The sequence below is a fragment of the Sorex fumeus genome, unplaced genomic scaffold, assembly GCF_029834395.1.
Source record: "Sorex fumeus unplaced genomic scaffold, SorFum_2.1 ptg000035l, whole genome shotgun sequence".
NCBI classification, from domain to species: domain Eukaryota; kingdom Metazoa; phylum Chordata; class Mammalia; order Eulipotyphla; family Soricidae; genus Sorex; species Sorex fumeus.
The window spans coordinates 4,288,107-4,308,352 of NW_026606092.1; positions in this window are offsets into that span (position 1 = coordinate 4,288,107).

Sequence of the window (20,246 nt, forward strand, 5' to 3'; positions counted from 1 at the left end):
TTGTAGACTGTTTTTGTATTTTGGACAGCACCCTTTCCCCTCGGGGTGGCCCAGCGACAGCAACCTATTGCGTGTTCCGGACGCATTTCTGCCAAAAGCCGCTAGGTTTCGAGATTTGTTTCTGAGTCTCTGGGATCATGGCCGTTAAGCAGATTGATCAGGAGCTAGAGAGGCCGTTCTTGGGCGCTGACTTGGGGTCTCGTTTGGATGGGGAGGACAGGACTGGCTCCACCCCTATCCCGTGAGGCCCAACAAGTTTCTTCGCTGTGGGCCCAAGCCTGACTGTCCAATCGCCTCTGGAAGATGATGGCCACCAAGCCGCCAAGTGGTAGCAGGCGGAGTGAAAACACCCTTTTCCCCCTGGGGTGGCCTGGGGACATTAACCTACTCGGGGGTCCGGACGCATTTCTGCCAAAAGCCACTGGGATTTGAGATTTGTTTCTGAGTCTCTGGGATCATGACGGTTAAGCAGCCTGATCTGGAGTCAGAGAGGCCTTTAGTGGGTGATGACTTGGGGTCTCATTGGGGTGGGGAGGACAGGACTGGCTCCACCCCCATCCCATTAGGCCCTGCATGTCTCATCACTGGAGGCCCAAACCTGACTGTCCAATGGCCTCTGGAGGATGGCGGCCACCAGGCTGCCAGTGGGAACAGGGCAAGGCACAAAACCTATTCTCACCTGGTTGGCCCAGCCCCAGTATCCTACTGCAGGGACCAGACGCATTTCTGCCAAAAGCTGCTGGGTCTTTGGTATCACGGCCATTGAGCAGTTCAATCAGGAACCAGCGAAGTCATGCCTTCAATTATATAGCTGAACCGGAGGTGGTTTGTGGGTGGGTTTCCCACATACCTAACGTTTAGCCATTTACTTTCTTGGTAAACTTTGCCCCAAGTTGTTGGGGTCTGGCTGAAAGCACAGCAGCAATTTTGAGGTATCTGGAAGTCTGATGGTGCCATCTGGCTGATGATGTACTTGCCTCACAGGTACTGATTGACCTGCTGGCAGCACCATATCCCCAGTATAGCTATTTTGACAATGTTAATTCTCCCGATCCATGAGCAGATATCTTTCCATTTTCTCATGTCCTCTTTTATTTCCTGAAGTAGCATTTTGTAGTTTTCTTTGTACAGATCCCTTACTTCCTTAGTTAAGTTGATTCCTAGGTACTTGATTTTCTGGGGCACAATTGTGAATGGAATTTTTTTTCACGTCACTTTCTTCTCTCTCACTATTTGCATATAGGAAAGCCATGGAATTTTGGGTATTGATTTTATAGACTGAAACTTTATATACAAGTCTTTTGTTTCTAGGAGTTATTTAGAGGTTATAGGGTTCACTAGGTATAGTATCATATCATCTGCAAATAGGAAAGCTTGATTTCTTCCTTTCCTACTTGAATGCCCTTAACATCTTTTTCTTGCCTAAATTCTATTGCAAATACTTCCAGTATTATACTGAACAGGAGTGCAGAGTGGGCATCCTTGTCTCGTCCCGTCTCGTCCCTGATCTTAGAGGGAAGGCTCTCAGTTTTTACCCATTGAGGATGATGCTAGTGGTAGATGGCTTTATCTATATTGAGGAATGTCCCCTCTATACCCATTTTGGCCAGGGCTTTCTTCATAAATGGGTTCTGGATCTTGTCAAATGCTTTCTTTGCATCTATTGATATGATCATGTTTTTTATCTTTTCTTTTGTTGATATGGTGGATTATGTTGATTGATTTTCGAATGCTAAACCATCCTTGCATCCTCGGGATGAATCGGACTTGGTTGTGGTGTATTATCTTTTTGATGAGTTGTTGAATTCTATTTGCTAGTATTTTGTTGAGAATCTTCACATCCGTGTTCATCAGGGACATCGGCCTTTAATTTTCTTTCCTTGTGTTTCTTTGTTTCCTTTTGGTATTAGAGAGATATGGTCTTCATAGAAACTCTTTGGGAGAGTTTCTGTTTCTTCAATTTCCTGGAAAAGCTTGAGAATAACTGGCAATAGTTCCTCTCTAAATGTCTGGAAAAATTTGCTAATGAATCCATCTGGACTTGGCCTTGGCCTTTTGTTTTTGGGAAGACTTTTGATAACAGTTTCAATTTCCTTGATGTTAATAGGTCTCCTCAGGTACTCTAGATATTCTTGATCAGTCTTGGGAGATTATAGAAATCCATAAATTTATCCATTTCTTCTAGGCTCTCTTGTTTCATGTGGCATACAGACTTTCAAAGTAGTCTCTGATGATCTTTTGAATTTCTTTGATTTCTGTTGTGATACCCCCCTTCTAATTTATAATTCGGTTTATTAGGGTTCTCTCTCTCTTTGTGAGTTTTTCCAGTGGTTTATCTATCTTGTTCATTTTCTCAAAGAACCAGCTCTTGGTTTCATTGATCTTCTTTTTTTTTTGCTTCCCATGTCATCGATTTCTGCTGTGTAAGTTTTATGATCTCTTCATTCTATCTGATTTGGACTCCTTTTGTTGCTCCTTTACTAAGATCTTGAGCTGTGTGGTCAAGTTGTTTATGTGGGCCATTTCTTCCTTTCTGAGAAATGCTTGCCGAGCTATAAATTTTCCCCTTAACACGGCTTTAGCTGCATCCCATACGTTCTGGTAGCTCGTGTCTTCATTCTCATTTGTTTCCAGGTATCTTTGATTTCCTTTCTGACCAAATCCTTGTTCAACATTGAGTTGTTTAATTTCGAGGTTTTTCTTTTTGTTCTCTGTGTCTCTGTGTGATTTACTTCTATTATTAGTGCATTATGATCTGAAAAGATTGTTGGTACTATTTCTATCTTCCTGATTCTATTGAGGAATGTTTTCTGTCCTAGCACATGGTTTATTTTAGAAAATATTCCATGTGCACTCGGGAAGAATGTGTATTCTTTCTTTTTGGGGTGTAAAGCCCTGTATATGTCTATAAGCACTCTCTCTTCTATTTCTTCTTTCGAAGATAATGTTTCCTTGCTGAGTTTTGTTCTTGTTGATCTATCCAGAGGTGATAAGGCAATGTTGACGTCTCCAGCTACTATTGTCTTGCTAGCAGCGACCTCCTTAAAATCTTTTAGCAGTTGTTTTAAACATTTAGCTGTTCCCTCATTAGGTGCGTATACATTTAAGAGTGTGATTCCTTCCTGTTGTATGTTTCCCTTGATAAATAGTAAATGGCCTTCACTGTCCCTTCTAATCATTTTCAACCTGAAATTGATGTTGTCGGATACTAGTATGGCCACTCCAGCTTTTTTGAGGGAGCTGTTTTCTTGTAGGATTGTTTTTCAACCTTTATGTTTGAGTCTGTGTGTGCTCTGACTGTTGAGTTGAGTTTCTTGTAGGCAGCAGAATGTTGGCTTCTGTCTATGAATCCATTTTGCCACACTGTGTCTCTTAATTGGTGAATTTAGACCATTGATGTTGAGAAAGATTAATGTTATGGGGTTTTGTGTCATCTTTCTGTAAGGTTGTGTTGTGCTTGTAGGGTTTGTCTTGTCTTATAGTAGCCCCTTTAGTTCTTCTTTTAGGTTTGATTTTGTGTCTATGAAGTTCCTGAGCTGTTGTTTATCCAGAAAATAGTGTACCATTCATTTAAGTTAGAGTGAAAATTTAGCCATATAGAGTATTCTTGGTGAAGCGTTCATTTCCGTGAGTTTTTTCAGTATATCCCACCATTGTCTTCGGGTTTGGTGGGTTTCCTCTTCTACGTCTGTTGTGAATCCTTTGTATGTGTTTTCCTTCTTTGACCTTGCTGCTTGCAGTATTGTGTCTCTATCCACTGCATCCATCATTCTAACTATGATATGTCTTGGAATGTTTTTGTTCGGGTCTCTTTTTGCTGGCACCCTTTGGGCTCCTTGAATCTGAATGGCTGCATTGTCCAGCTCTTGAAATTTTTCGGCAATGATTTGTTTAACGGTGGCTTTTTCATTGGGATTGTTTCCCTGATTCTAATTGGATTCTAATGTTGTTCCTCTTGGTATCATCTCCTAGGACTCTGATTTACTCTAGAGCTATTTTGAGGTCTCTTGCCATTGTTTATTGTTGACTGTTGGCTTGGAGAAGCTGATCTTCCAGCTCACTGATTCTGTTTTCAGCTGTGGTCATTCTACTGTTGTGGGCACAGACTGATTTTTTTATTTCATCTATGGAATCTTTTATTCATGACATTTTTGTGTGTAGCTTTCCTGTTTCTGCTCTCATTTCTTCCGGTAATTTCTCGATTGTTTCTGTCTTGTTACTGGATATCTGTGTGATGTTTCATTGAGTTCTTTGAACATCTTAATTACTTCATATCTGAGTTCTTTCTCAGATAGGTCCTTTTGGTGAGTAGCACCGACTGAGGCTTCTGAACTCTTTTCACAATCCTCCCCAGGTGGTGGGGATTTGTGTTCTTTCTTCATGTTGGTGTCAAAGTATGGGGACTGAGATGTTACACTAGATTTTTTGGTATTACTAAACTACCTGTGGCCGCTGGCCCAATATTAGTCCTTGCCCACTGCTATGGAAGCCATGCCCACTTCTGAAGAGGCCACAGCCCACCTGTACCTGGTATGCGTGGGGGGTAACAGCTGGGAGTGGAAGAAGACCGGCACAGCTTTGGGGATGAAGAGGAAGAGGTTCAGGGATTCTGGGAGACCCAGAGTCCTAGAGGATGCCTGGGTCGTGTGTGTGGAGAAAGCCAAGTCCTGGGTTTGAATACTGGCGAGTTAACTGAATTGGGAGGGGAAGCAGACCGACACAGTGTTGGGGAAGAACCTTGACTTTTCACTTTTTGGCCATGCTTGGTAGTACTTAGATCTGTGCTCAAGTGTCACTCCTGACAAGTGCTCAAGAGATTTTATATGGTGCTAAGTATAAAACTAGTCTCATATTCCTCTACTAGGGTGCCTTAATTACTCTATTTCTGGACAAATTTTCATATTTTGAACTGACCTCTGAAAAACTCTTGATGTTAAAATTACTGTTTTGTAGAAGAAGAGATTATTGCATAATGTCTAACATAAGACTTTTCTAGCTTTGTTTTCCACTACATACTTTGTGTTTAATGTACTAATGTTGTTCAAGTTACAAATTGAACAACAAAATGATGTCCATCTTTTATCAGATGAACTTTGCTTGCGTTTAGCATGCTGAACTACTTTTATACCAGATTTTCTAGAAATTATCAGTAAAACTCTTGACATCTCTCTCCCTTTATTCCTATTTATTACCCATAGTAAACTGTTATATATCCTAACAAAAATATCACATGATATTACCTCTATGAAAATTATGATTTATTTCGTTGCTCAGTGCTCTTACAGCTATGATCAATGGTTGTCAGTTTGGCAGTGCTGGGGATCAAACTCAGGTATACATGCACAGGACAAGTTCTCTACTGCTTAGTTATATTCCTGTTTCCCCACTATTTTTTACTATAATTTAAAAACAAGATATTATCACACTCACTTCTGAAACAGTGAGTATCTACAATTTATGTAACTATTTAATTTTTGTCCCAAACACATTTCACTGCACTCGAGATATAGTAATGAACTAAATTGTTTCTCTCTCGGAGATATCAAGCTAGTAATATATAATTGAGAATAAAGCAAATTTAGTGCGTGATGTGCCAAGAAGAAAATGAACGCAAGAAAGGGGAGAATGACAGATATGTTATTTCAAATAGATCAAAGTTTTTGACCTGACTGTGTTTGATCAGAGACCTGACTGAAATGAGCTGTCCTGGTGATTAGATCTAAGGAAAGAGCAGTGAGGAATGAGGGTTTTCCAAATGGTTTCAAGTAGTGTTTTCCTTGTTTTGTCTGGGAGAATGGTCTGTAATATAAGACAGTTAAAAAAAAAAAGAAGAGCAAGTGACAGATCTTATATGAATTTAAAGACTCTGAATAACACTTAGAATAAGTTTAAGAAGGATACTGAGCAGAAAAGTAACAGTCTGTTTTACTTTTACATAGAAGAGAACTGACTGCTTTGCAAACTATAGACTACTAGAGGAATTAATAAGGAGTTGTATAGAATGCTTCGGAGTCTACATAGAGTGATTCTATATAAGAATGTTGGTAGTAAAGCATTAAAATGACCAAAGTAGAAATAATTAGAAATTGTTTGATTCAAAAATTAATAATTTATAACAAAGAGCATTTGAAAATAAATTTGACATAAGATTAGAGAAACTATAATTTTAATATTTTTGGCTTGAGAAATGGGGATGATTATATTATCTACTGGGAAGGGAAAATAAAAACATGATAAAAGAAGTAATTCAGTTTTGGAATATGTAGTGTGAGATAACTTAAACATTTACATAAAACTCTGACTTGACATGGGTTTATAAAAGAATGAATTCTGCCTACTAGCTATGCACTAAGGGAAAAATATGTTTAATATCTTAAAGTCACATGTTCTTTATATTAATAGTGCTGAATTGTTTTATAGATTAATGATAATGTTTTTGTAACTATTCTAAATATGACAAGAAAAAATATAAGAATATTTTAAAAAAGAAAAAATATAATAAATTTATAGCTTTAAATTTATTTCTTATCAAAAAAGCAAATGCACGATATTTTTAGGCCAAAGTTACGTATAAAACTCTTTTTTGGGCTTGTGGTCCACACCTAGTGGTGCTTACTTATACCAGAACCTTTATCTGTGCATAAGATTTGTGCCTTACCTGCTCTACTTTCTCCCAAGCCCTGAGGTATGTAATTTTTTTTTAAGCTCAAAAATATAAAAATGTAACATCAGTACTCAAGGTTAAAGATGAGCTCAGTGACAGTGTGCTTGCCTTGAATGTGTGAGGTCCTGGATTCAATCCCTTGTGCAATAAAAACCGGTAAGCATTTAAGGTATTGCTTCTATAATCATTATTAGAGTAATAATGCCTCAGTAACTTTGATTTATAGTTTATACTAGTCGTGCTTTTGAAAATCAAAATGTTGCCTAAAGCATATATAAGAAATATAAAGTCTATTTCTTAGTTATTTTGTGTTAGTGGAAATCTCAACAACAAAATAACTTTTATTTCTGACCTTAAAGTCAATGGGAAATTTGCTTGGACTAGAGCTATATGAGCATTCAATATTATTTATGGTGTTAATTTCCTAGAAGATAAATTATGAATGGGATCTTTTACCACATGAAGGAAGAAATGTGGCAAGCTAGAATGCATAACAACTTTTCTGCCAAGAGGAATAAATATACCTTGTGCTACAAATGCAGTTCGTCCTGCTATAATCTACTACCAGTTTGATTACATGCTAGATAAGGAAAATAAGGTAAGTAGAATGTTTTCTACTTCTCTGATAAAAATACATTATTGTCGATGTTCTTCTTTCTGTAACCTTTGCCAGTATTAGCTAACCTTATAACCTTGAGTGCTTATGAGACTATGGATTCTATTTTAAAATAATATTAAATTCCTGTCCTCTTTGCCAGCACAATATTAAAACATTAAAAATGGGGATTATTTTTGTAAAAAGGTAACATCACATCACATCAAGGGCCAAAAAATGTAAGGTAGGACATGACATGTATTTATTGTACTAGAATCAGTTTCAGAAGTTAGAAGTTTCAGAAGTCAGAAGAGACTCTGACAAAGATAGTTAATTCAAAAATAAATAACCCAAAACTCAGAAAATTTTAAAATGAATTTGACATAGAGTTAGATAAATAGTACGAAGGTAGGGTACTTGCTTTGCATGCATCTAACCCAGATTTGATCCTAAGTACAGAGTCAGAAGTGAGCCGTGAGCGTCACCTGGTGTGTCCTTCCCCAGAGAGAGAGAGAGAGAGAGAGACAGACAGACAGACACAGAGAGAGAGGAGAGATAGAGACAGAGAGAGGAGAAAGAGAAAGAGTAAGCAACATAGTCACATCTGAGTCATATAAAACCAAAAACTGTGACTTAAAATATTTACAGGTCCTTAGCAATTTCCTTGATATATATCAAAAGAAAAATATGCAAAAGATATATTCAAATAAAAGTAGAGTAACTAAAACTATATTAATTTTATATACTATAAATGTGAGTAATCATTCACATATAAAGTTTCAATTTCCTTAGTAAAAAGTTAGCACTGTATAGCACTGTCCTCCTGTTGTTCATCGATTTGCTCAAGCAGGCACCAGTAAACGTCTCACAACAAATTGTGAGACTTGTTGTTACTGTTTTTGGCATATCGAATATGTCATATGTAGCTTGCCAGGCTTTTCTGTGTAGGCGAGATACTCTTGGTAGCTTGCCGGGCTCTCCGAGAGGGGTGGAGGAATCAAACCTGTTTTGGCCACCTGCAAGGCAAATGCCCTACCCACTGTGCTATCGCTCCAGCCCTACTGAAAGTTAACTCATCTAAAAGACATTCTGAAAATTGATAAAAAGAATAAAACTAATATTAAAATGCTGATAGTTTTAATTTGATAAACTGTGACTATTGGTGCAGAAATTAAACTGAACACCTTGATATTAACTTAGGATCAAGAGAAAGGTAGAACAGGAGGGCGATAACCAGAACCTGAAGCATATTAAGACATAAAAATATGTGCCTTCAACGAATAATTGACCAAGCTGTCCCTATTTTATTGAGGATAGCCTAGAAGTCTGAGTCATGATGCATTTATCTCAATATCTAAATGCAAATCTAATCTACTAGTCTTTGTTATTACCTAATTATGACATGTTACATTTACTGCTGAACAATTAATTTACTCATTTTATTTTGCAAACTCAGTTTCTCTAGTTTCCCAGACTTGTGATTTCATACTACTTTCTTTACATAATGCCTTTGCTTTTGTATTGGATCTGAGCATACTCTGACTCTGATAAACATAACTATAGTGGCCATGAAAAAAAGAGTCAACTATGCACTGATTTGTGAACAATGTATCAGGCATTTGAATGTGTTTTGCAGTCAGAATATGCCAGTTATATTTCTCTCAAAATCCAAAAGCCTAAATGCAGCTTACAGTTATCTTTGGTTAGGCTTTTTTTCTAATGGATAGAGAATTTCCAGCATGTTCTCATTGACGGGAAACAAACACTTAAATATTGCTATTTGCAGCACTATTATCTCATCTAAGAATATAATGTTTTATCAATTAAATTAGCAAATATTTGTTGAATCCACAGAGTGCTATGGTAATAAATACTGTAAGGAACCTGAAGCAAGACAAAGTTCAGACATAAAATCTTGATGTTTTCAGTTCTGGACACCTGGGCCTGAAGCTTATCACTGGTTCTTAATGACTATACTGGGCTATATGTTTAGATATCAATTCTCTTAGGCTGCACAAAGAAATCATATCATGAATATTTTAGTATTTTTGCAGTAATATTTTGCAATCTGCGTCCACAAATGGAGACATTTACAGACTTAAGAAGGAAAGAAACAAACTGCTTATATTTTCCTTATAACTTTAAAAAAATCACATAATTTTCAATAATATTCTAATAATACTGAGAAAGAATATGAGAACTTTATGATTGGTATAGATTTATATTTGAGACAAAACAGATTGTTTTCTTAAAATAATCCTGAAATTAAATTGTTTACTGAAACTTTTATAGACCGTTACAAGCCACCAACTCCTGGCTACCTTGCCAAGTGATGTAGGTAACTTGGACAAAGTGAGGTGACCTTTAAAAAGAAGTATAACTGCCTTCCTGCTTGACCCACTGTAGGATAACATAGCCTCAGGTAGTTTAGGTTTATTGGGTTGTTCCCATTACAATGGCAGGGCGTTCCCTTTTGTTCTCTATCTCCTTTTGGGTGTTGTGATTTGCAATAGAGGTATTGAGTGGCCATTGTGTTTGAACCATAGTCTAGTTTCAGCATTCATCTCCCATACCTAGGGGGTCTTCTAAGCACACTTTATTTGGTGTTCCCTTCTCTCTCTGAGCTGCATTTTCCACCAGCATGTGAGGCCAGCTTCCAAGTCGTGGAGTATAGGATAACTTGCATAGCCTCAGGCATTCGGTTGCTCTCATCACAATGCTTCCTTTACTCTGTGTTTATTTGTAACTACTTTCTTTGTGCTCCATTGACTTGTAAATATTGTTTTCTCTTCTCCTTAAGTCCTGTGTATAGTTTATTGAGAGCAATGTCCTTTTTGAATGGACACACAGGAAGACAGTAGTAAATGCTATGCTTTTGTTATGTGGGAGTCATTTGACTCTAAATAATATTTTCCTCCTGGGAATCTGTTCTCTCAACCTAAACCTCAGCTGCCTTTACTTTCCTAGAACTCCCAGAAGCAGGGTCCTGACAAGGGATTAGATGAACCCAGGGCAAGCAGTGAGCTATGTGCTACCCTGGCATTGAGATGGGCCTGGCCAAAGTGCCATAAATGCTTAACTATAAGAGCTTGGTCATGGACAGATTCTGTCATGATCCAAAAAGTAACAACTAGATTTGGACCCTGTTAGGGTTAGGAATGATTAATCTGGCCTGAACACGATAGTCTGAATCTGTGGCAAGATGTTCCCAGGAGAGCTGCCCTATAAGCTTCACTGTATTTCTTACTGTGACCATACAAAAATACTATAGGATAAAAACACTTTAAGAGGTATTTTGCCCATGGGCTGTTAGGAAGGACTTCCTTATGTTATTTTTGCTTCCATAATAGGTGGAGCATGGGCCCTGAGGACAAGGTGGAGAGAGATAAGTAGGGGTGGAGCAAGAAGGTGTTGAAGTCAGAATTGATAGAAAAGAGAGCCAGCCCAGGTTGGGAGATACAGCACAGAGAGATGTACCGGGATCGAGGAATGAGGGCCAAGGAACGAAGAATGTGTAAAATTAAAGAGACGAGAGAGTGAATAATGTTAACTGATCAGCACCCAGCCTGGTCCTCGTTCTTCCTTTGCCTGTCCAATGCCTACAGCAGTCCCTATACTGTCTATACACAGCGCCTGGAGAGCACCCAACAAAGGTCATGAGAGAAAGACACCTGGAGAGCCCTTGAACACACATCTTTCTGTTGGTATATTCTTTACAACTCACTTCAGTCCCTAGGGGAATTTCCTGGGAGGATTAGAATTAGTAAAATTGACCACAAGCACCTCACAGTGTGAATGCTAATGTCCCATCAGCGCTAATGGGTAGTCATCAAATTATGCCTTAAATCCATTTGATCTATATGAAATGGGAAGTGATACCTATCACTCAAGGTCTTGGAGTTCATGGACAAGGGCTGGAGCAAAAATTTGAGGAAGAGCAATTTTCAAGGAAAGGGAAAGTCCTAACCTTCGTACAGGTTTTCCACTTGTCTCAAGTGTTCCAGGTTTTCCAGGTTCATTGTCTTCTTGTGCAGAGAAGAATTTCAGGAGGAGATGTTTAATGAAATAAAATAGTTTAATTGGAAGGATAAACTATTCGGATGGTAAAGCTTACCACAACCACCTGCTGTACACTGTGGATGCATTTAGATGTCAATTCTCTTAGGCTCCACAAAGAAATCATATTATGGATTTTTTTTCGTCTCGGTATTTTACAGGTCACTAATTCTTATTATGCACAGTTGGTGACCTATAACAGTCTACAAAAATTTTAGTTAGCAATTTCATTTAAGGATTATTTTAAGAAAATTATTCTTTTTTCCCTTAAATATAAATTTACACTAATCATAAAGTTTTCCTTTCTCAGTATTATTAGAACATTATTGAAACATGGTGAAAGAAGGTGCTAGCAATTGTTGTCTCTCTCATGAGAGTGAAGAAAAAAAAAGAGAGAATGGGAATTAAATGTTCAAGAGAGAACATAGTCCTCTCCAAAGGTAAGAAAGCCAATAGTATACATTGCAAGCTGAGGTGCACGCAGTTCTTCAGGATAGAGATGCCCCACTTGACTTTTACAGAGTGGTTTTACAGTGTGACTTTCCCCAAGTTGTAGCACCTAGGAATTCATTGCTAGGTGTGGCCAAGAGAAAGAGGCTTGAAATTTGATGGTCTTTTTCATAAACTTTTTATGACTTGTTTATATTCTTGGAGTTTCTTTTCTGAGAGGGACAACCCTTCTCTGAGTAACCCCAATTTCCTCATCTTAGTGATGTCTTCAAATCTATTGCTACTATACAGCTTCTTACTTGACAGCTCTTTTGAGTCACATATTGATATTATTTTTCCTCAAAAAAGGCCCTCTTCCTATCTACATGCCTGCAACCTAGACAATCTTGGAATGTGCGGGGCATTAGCAATTGTAATGTTTATGGTAGAATCATTAGGGTTTTTTTTCTAATTTTTCATGAAATTTTAATTTTTTATTTTAAAGATAGTATTTAATAATTTTAATTGAATCCCTGATAGATACACAGTTACAAGGTTGTTCATTATTGGGTAGAATCATTAGGCTTATATGCCACCCCAACAAAGTCTTCACCCAGAAAAGACTATGAGGCTCAAAGTACATTTGGGAGCCCAGGAAGGCAATGAATCTTCGAGTATATGAGATGTTTCAGGTGTTTGTTTGACACAGAAAATTAACAGAACCTTAGTTTAGGTATCAACAGAGGACCTTTGAGAATCTGACCCACAGACAGAGACATGGTAGGTGAGACCTTTGATATTTGCTTGCATACATGCCTGCCCATGGGTTTGCAGAAAGAAAATCCTTGGCATTGCGTTAGCTTTGCCGTTACCCCTATTGTGATTCTTCTACGACTATTTGGGTGGGGGCATCTTTACAGGGTGCTGCCACACCACTGCTGCTCCATGTTTGCTGAGAGTGAGAGCAGAGGAAGCAAAGCAGCACAGCTGCAGCAATGAGCAGCTGGAGAGAAATACTGGCAGAGAGACTGAGGGAGTGAGCGTAGCGCCATAGCAGAGAGAGCAAAGCATAGAAATACAATGAAGCTTGTTGTAAGTCTTGAGCTGTTTTTGGGAGAGGGATGCCTGCTGAAGCGGTTGTTAGCTGATTCTGTCCACTAAACTAAAACCAGAGAACTAGCAGGAGGGCAGAAGAACCATCAGTTTTATGTTAGTTAAACAATGCACTCTTGGACCCTGAAAACCTTGAGAGTTATTATGGGTCGGTCCTGGTTTCTGAGAAAACAGGAAGAGTCCTAAAAATTTTCTCTTAGGCTCCACAAAGATCAAAATGAGATCAAAATGGTGATTTTGTAAGGTAAGTGGAATGAGTGTGAATCCTACAGAATAGAGTTAGAATCTTCTCCTAGAAATGACGTCTTCCTCTAGCTACTTTAACTCCCAGATCCAGTCACTTGGCACAGATCAGGTGCTCTATGCATGTTAAAGGGAGGGAAGAGCCTACAAATACCGTTAAACAGTCCCGACAGCTGAGACCCAACTATATATACGCATGTAATATACAATCGGATACATATATACTTATACAGGTATATATAATTATTTCGGGGCTGGAGCGATAGCACAGCGGGTAGGGCGTCTGCCTTGCACGCAGCCAACATGGCCGACCCGAGTTGGATTCCTCTGCCCCTCTCGGAGAGCCCGGCAAGCTACCGAGAGTATTCGATATGCCAGACACAGTAACAACAAAGTCTCCAATGGAGACGTTACTGGGCGCGCTCGAGCAAATCCACGATCAATGGGAGGGCCTTTACCTTTACCTTTACCTTTATATAATTATTTCATATGCTACTGTTTTTGTAAAAATATTGATTTTATATTGCATTAGATATTTGGTGTCATAAAAAATAGCATAAATTTTACTATCAGTAACTTTTAAAATCTCAATGAAGTAACTTGGCAACTGAATTTTCTTCCTAGGTGTTCGTAATCACTGTACATTCTTCTTATTTACTTTACAAAGTTATCTAAAAGAAATATTTCAGACTCAAAAATGTATCACTGAAATCAGATCTAGTTCCAAATTTAGGGAGAAGATTATTTATTTTGATTTGTTTGAATTTTGTCTTCTATCCGAAGGTGCTCTGGGGCTACTACCAGCAAGGTGCTGAAAGGGCAGTGGATCCAGAAGATTAAGAACTGAAGCACACCTTTCTGTAGTACTGTACACTGTCCTCCCATTGTTTATCGATTTGCTGGAGAAGTCACCAGTAACATCTCCATTGTGAGACTTGTTACCATTTTTGGCATATCAAATAAGCCACGTCTCCGTTTTCCAGGTTCTGCCATGTGGTGGAATACTCTTGGTAGCTTGCCAGGTTCTCCAAAAGGGACAGAAGAATGAAACCCACATCAGCCGCATGCAAGGTAAATGTCCTATCTGCTGCGCTATCACTCCAGCCCTTCTCTATTGTAGTCATAGGCTGCAGCTCATTGAGCATTCTCTCTGACCAAGGAATGCTGATCTTAAGAAAATTTCCTCCACAAATGAGGACACATATTTCACAGGGTTTCATTTTAGATTCAAACCTATATCATAATGCTTATCTATCTGGCTATTGAGTAGACTATAGTGATTGATTTAACTACTTGCTTTGCAGTGCTACACTCAGAAGTTCTTAAGGATTGCTCCTGACAGGTGCTCATGTGACCATGTGATGCTGGAAAAGAATGAAAGTAGTTCTCCTCATGCAAAGCACATGCTCCAGTCCATTAAGCAATCTCATCATCAGACAATTGAATAATAAATTTCATAGCAACTGTTTTGCCATTTCTAAAGGAAATCTATGATGTCCTATTTTCTTGCTCATTTACTGAAGTTCTAGGATGATATCAAAACTCCTGTTGATATTCTTTATTGCATGTGCTTAACATTTTCTTACTGTGAGGAAATGAAGGCCAGTTACATTATAATTATTTACCTTCATCAGGTCTGATAGTCTACAAATAGTTTTGACATTTTTTTCCCTTATCTGTGATTCTGACTTTTCGAAACCTTGTTTTATTACAGAAATTTCATGGGACTATATCCTTTCTGAGCAATTGGATTATACCAAACACAAAAGTCCAGTGTAGGTCAACTGGAGGGTCTTATACTCAGTATAAGACCGAAGAGTTTATACCCAGTTATAGGCAATACCTGAAATGAATTTAAAATTGCCTATCCTGAAGTGTGCATAGATATTTTGCTCCAATTTTTGATATGACAGCGTTTGAAGGAGTCTCAAATTGAACAAAGCGTGTGTTTAAAAAAAAAAGAAGTAAAGAAGGAAGGGTAGCTGAGAGCTTTGTGACAGAGAAGGAAGCTATTCGCCTTGAGCACCAGTCAGTTTCCATCACTAAACTGAACTTATCAACTAGTTTTGGCAATGATAAATCATCTTGTATAGGCAAACTAAGCATTTATCTGACAGGAATGATTTAATCCTTTGATGGATAGCTCTTTTGCATTCTCACAGAGGAAGTTGCCAACTGTGCTATTCTTGGAAGTCACTGAGAGATGCTTAACTTCTCCCCTGTTCCTAAATATCTGCTTAAAAAATTACCTACTCCAAGAAACTGCTATTTAAGTTAAACCTCTGTACAATACTCCATTATATTATTAACTTTTCTGTTTTATTTTTATTTTTTAGTTTGGAGTTTAATCTTGGCCATGTTTGATGCTACTCCTGGCCCTTTGCTTGGTTTCACACTTTGAGGATTGGAGAGGGCCAGCTATTCAGTGCTATAATAACCAGCATGGATGCTCCTCCTCAGCAATCAATATTGAAAGCAAGGGGCCAGCGATAGAGTGGTAAAATTCAGAAAGAGAGAAAATCTCTCCCTTTCTAACATTTTTAACTATGGGTTGGGGGAAGAGTTGAGAATCTGTCATGGAGTTTAATGTAAGTGGGCTATAAAACAGAGGTTAAGTTGTTGAGATTATCTTCTCAACATTGGTGTCTGGTCATCTAGGTTACTTTGTTACCCATGTTATCAGGCAGGGTCTAGACCATTCAGGCTATTAGCTACAGCCTAGACCCATCAATAATTGTTACCTTCTCTTCACTCCTGACCACGGCGCCCATCTCATCTTAAATCCAGGTCAGGACAGCTGCCAGCTCGTGACCCTGGGACCTCCATCTTTCCCTGCAGGACCCCAGGTGTCCCCCGAGATGCCTGAAGAGAAGCAGTTTTGAGCGTCTGCCCTGCCTTCCTCACTCCTGACCGCGGTGCCCATCTCATCCCAAACCCAGGGTTCTGTAGAGGCGTGGCCTCCTCAAAAGTGGGCGTGACCTCAAAAGTGGGCATGGCTTAATTTCCGGCCGCAGGTTGTTTTCCCATACTAAGGAACCTAGTCCCCAAGGAATCTATTTCCCAACCTACTCATCAATATGAAGAAACAAAGAAAATCCCCACCACAAGGGGAGAACAACGAAAACAATTTAGAACATTCCGTCAATACAGCTCACCTAAGGGACCTTTGTGACATAGAATTCAAATACGAAGTCATGAAGATGTTCAATCAACTCAATGAAACAGTCAGACAGACAGCCAGTAACACCACAGAAAAAATTGACAAATTACGAGAAGAAATGAGAGCAGAAATGTCACGATTAAAAGATTCCATAGATGAATTGAGAAACTCAGTTTCTTCTCTTAAAAATAGAATGACCAGAGCTGAAGAGAGAATCAGTGAGCTGGAAGATCAGCTGCAACAAACCAACACGCAACAACAAACAGTGGCAAGGGACCTCAAAATGGCTCTACAGAGAATCAGAGTCCTAGCAGATGATTCCAAGAGGAACAATATTAGAATCATGGGACTACCTGAAGCTCAGGGAAACAATCCCAACGAAAAAAACACTGTCAAACAAGTCATTGCTGAAAACCTCCCAGAGCTGCACAATGCAGCCATTCAGGTTCAAGGAGCCCGAAGGGTGCCAGCTAAAAGAGACCCCCAAAAAACACTCCAAGACATATCATAGCTAGAATGATCAATACTGCTGATAGAGACACAATACTGCAAGCAGCAAGAGCAAAGAAGGAAATCACATACAAAGGAGCATCCCTTAGATTCACAGCAGACCTATCAGAGGAAATCCTACAAGCCTGAAGGCAGTGGCGAGATATAGTCAAAAAACTCACAGAAATGAATGCTTCACCAAGAATACTCTATCCGGCTAAACTCTCCTTCAAAATCGAAGGAACAGTACACTATTTTATAGATAAACAGCAGCTCAGGGACTTCATAGACTCAAAACCAAACCTAAAGCAAGGCCTAAAGGGGCTACTATAAGACAAGGCAAACCCTACAACCACAACACACCCACACAGAAAGATGACACAAAACCCCATAACCATTCTCTCTCTCAATGTCAACGGTCTAAATTCACCAGTTACGAGACACAGAGTGGCAAAATGGATACAGAGACAGAACCCAACATTCTGCTGCCTACAAGAAACTCACTTCAACAGCCAGAGCAAACACAGACTCAAAGTCAAAGGATGGAAAACAAACCTGTAAGCACACAACTCCCTCAAAAAAGCTGGGGTCGCCATACTAGTATCCGACAACATTAATTTCACCTTGAAAAAGATTAGAAGGGACAGTGAAGGCTATTTTCTCTTCATCAAGGGATACGTACAACAGGAAGAAATCACACTCTTAAATGTATACGCACCTAATGAGGGAACAGCTAAATATTTAAAACAACTGCTAACAGATTTTAAGGAGGACATCACTACCAACACAATAGTACTTGGAGACTTCAACATCGCCTTATCACCTCTGGATAGATCAACAAGAACAAAACCCAGCAAGGAACTATTGGCTTTGAAAGAAGTAATAGAAGAGAAAGGGCTTATGGACTTATACAGGACTTTACACCCCAAAAAGAAAGAATACACATTCTTCTGCAGTGCACACGGAACATTTTCCAAAATAGACCATGTGCTAGGACACAAAACATACCTCAACAGAATCAAGAAGATAGAAATAGTATCAGCCATCTTTTCAGACCCTGTTGCACTGAGGATAGAAGTGAATCACACAAAGACACGGAGAACCAAATCAAACACCTGGAAATTAAACACCTCGATGCTGAACAATGAGTGGGTCAGGAACGAAGTCAAGGATGAAATCAAAAGATACCTGGAAACAAATGAGAATGAAGACACAAACTACCAGAACGTATGGGATGCAGCGAAAGCTGTATTAAGGAAAAAAATTATAGCTCTGCAAGATGTCTTAAGTAGATAAAAATGATGCACATAAACAATTTGACCTCACAGCTCAAGACCTTAGAAAAGGATCAACAGAAAGAGCCTAAATCAGGCAAAAGGAAAGAGATCATAAAACTTAGAGCAGAAATCAACGACATGGAAAACAAAGGAACAATATGAAAGATCTATGAAACCAAGAGCTGGTTCTTCGAGAAAATAAATAAGATAGGTAAACCACTAGCAACACTCACAAAGAAACAGAGAGAGAGAACCCTAATAAATCGAATCAGAAATAAGAATGGGGATATCACAACAGAAACTAAAGAAATTCAAGAGATCATCAGAGACTACTTTGAAAGTCTGTATGCCACGAAATACGAGAACCTGGAAGAAATGGATAAATTCCTGGATTCCTACCATCTCCCAAAGCTGAATCAAGAAGATATAGAGTACCTGAATAGACCTATTCACATCAAGGCAATTGAAACTGTAATCAAAAGTCTTCCCAAAAACAAAAGCCCAAGCCCAGACGTATTTACTAGCGAATTTTTCAAAAAATTTAAAGAGGACCTATTGCCAATTCTTCTCAACTTTTCCAGGAAATTGAAAAAACAGAAACTCTTCCAAACAGCTTCTATGAAGCCCATATCTCTCTAATACCAAAAGGAAATAAAGACACCGCAAGAAAAGAAAACTACAGGCCAATATCCCTGATGAACATGGATGTGAAGATTATCAACAAAATACTAGCCAATAGAATACAACAACTCATCAAAAAGATCATACATCATGACCAAGTGGGATTCATCCCAGGGATGCAAGGATGGTTCAACATTCTGAAATCAATCAACATAATCCATCATACCAACAAAAGAAAAGATAAAAATCATATGATCATATCAATAGACACGGAGAAAGTTTTTGACAAGATCCAGCACCAATTCATGATGAAAACCCTTGCCAAAATGGGGATAGAGGGAACTTTCCTTAATATAGTTAAAGCCATCTACCACAAACTACAGCAAACACCATCCTCAATGGGGAAAAACTGAGAGCCTTTCCCCTAAGGTCAGGGACGAGACAAGGATGCCCACTCTCTCCACTACTGTTCAATATAGTACTGGAAGTACTTGCAAAAGCGATTAGGCAAAAAAAAAGATATTAAGGGCATCCAGATAGGGAAAGAAGAAATTAAGCTCTCACTATTCGCAGATGATATGATACTATACTTAGAGACCCCTAAAACCTCTACCAAGAAACTCCTAGAAACAATAGGCTTGTATAGTAAAGTGGCAGGCTATAAAATCAATACCCAAAAATCCATGGCATTCCTATACGCAAATAGTGAAAGAGAAGAAAGTGACATTAGGAAAACAATCCCATTCACAATTGTGCCCCAGAAAATCAAGTATCTAGGAATCAGCTTAACGAAGGAAGTAAAGGACCTGTACAAAGAAAACTACAAAACGCTACTTCAGGAAATGAAAGAGGACACGAGGAAATGGAAAAATATCCCCTGTTCATGGATGGGGAGAATCAACATCATCAAAATGGCAATATTTCCCAAAGCACTGTACAAATTCAATGCAATCCCTATAAGGATACCCATGACATTCTTCAAAGAAATGGAGCAAACACTCCTGATATTTATATGGAACAATAAGCCCCCACGAATAGCTACAGCAATTCTTGGGGAAAAGAAAATGAGAGGAATCAACCTCCCTAACTTCAAACTCTACTACAAGGCAGTAATAATTAAAACAGCATGGTACTGGAACAAAAGCAGAGCTGCAGACCAATGGAACAGAGTTGAATATACTGACATTTCCTCCCAAACATATAATCATCTAATCTTTGATAAGGGGGCAAGAAAAGTGAAATGGAGCAGGGAAAGCCTCTTCAATAAACTGTCAGGCAAAATTGGACGGCTACATGCAAAAAAGAGGGCTCAGATCTCTGCCTAACACCATGCACAAAAGTAAGATAAAAATGGATTTATGACCTCAACATCAGACCAGAATCCATAATTTTTATTGAAGACAAAGTCGGCAAAACTCTCCATGATATTGAAGCTAATGGTATCTTCAAAGATGTCATGCCACTGGCCGAGCAAGTGAAAACAGAGATAGACAAATGGGACTATCTTAAACTAAGAAGCTTCTGCACCTCCAAAGAACAGTGCCCAAAATAAAAAGACAGCCTACAGAATGGGAAAGGATATTCACCAAGTACACATCC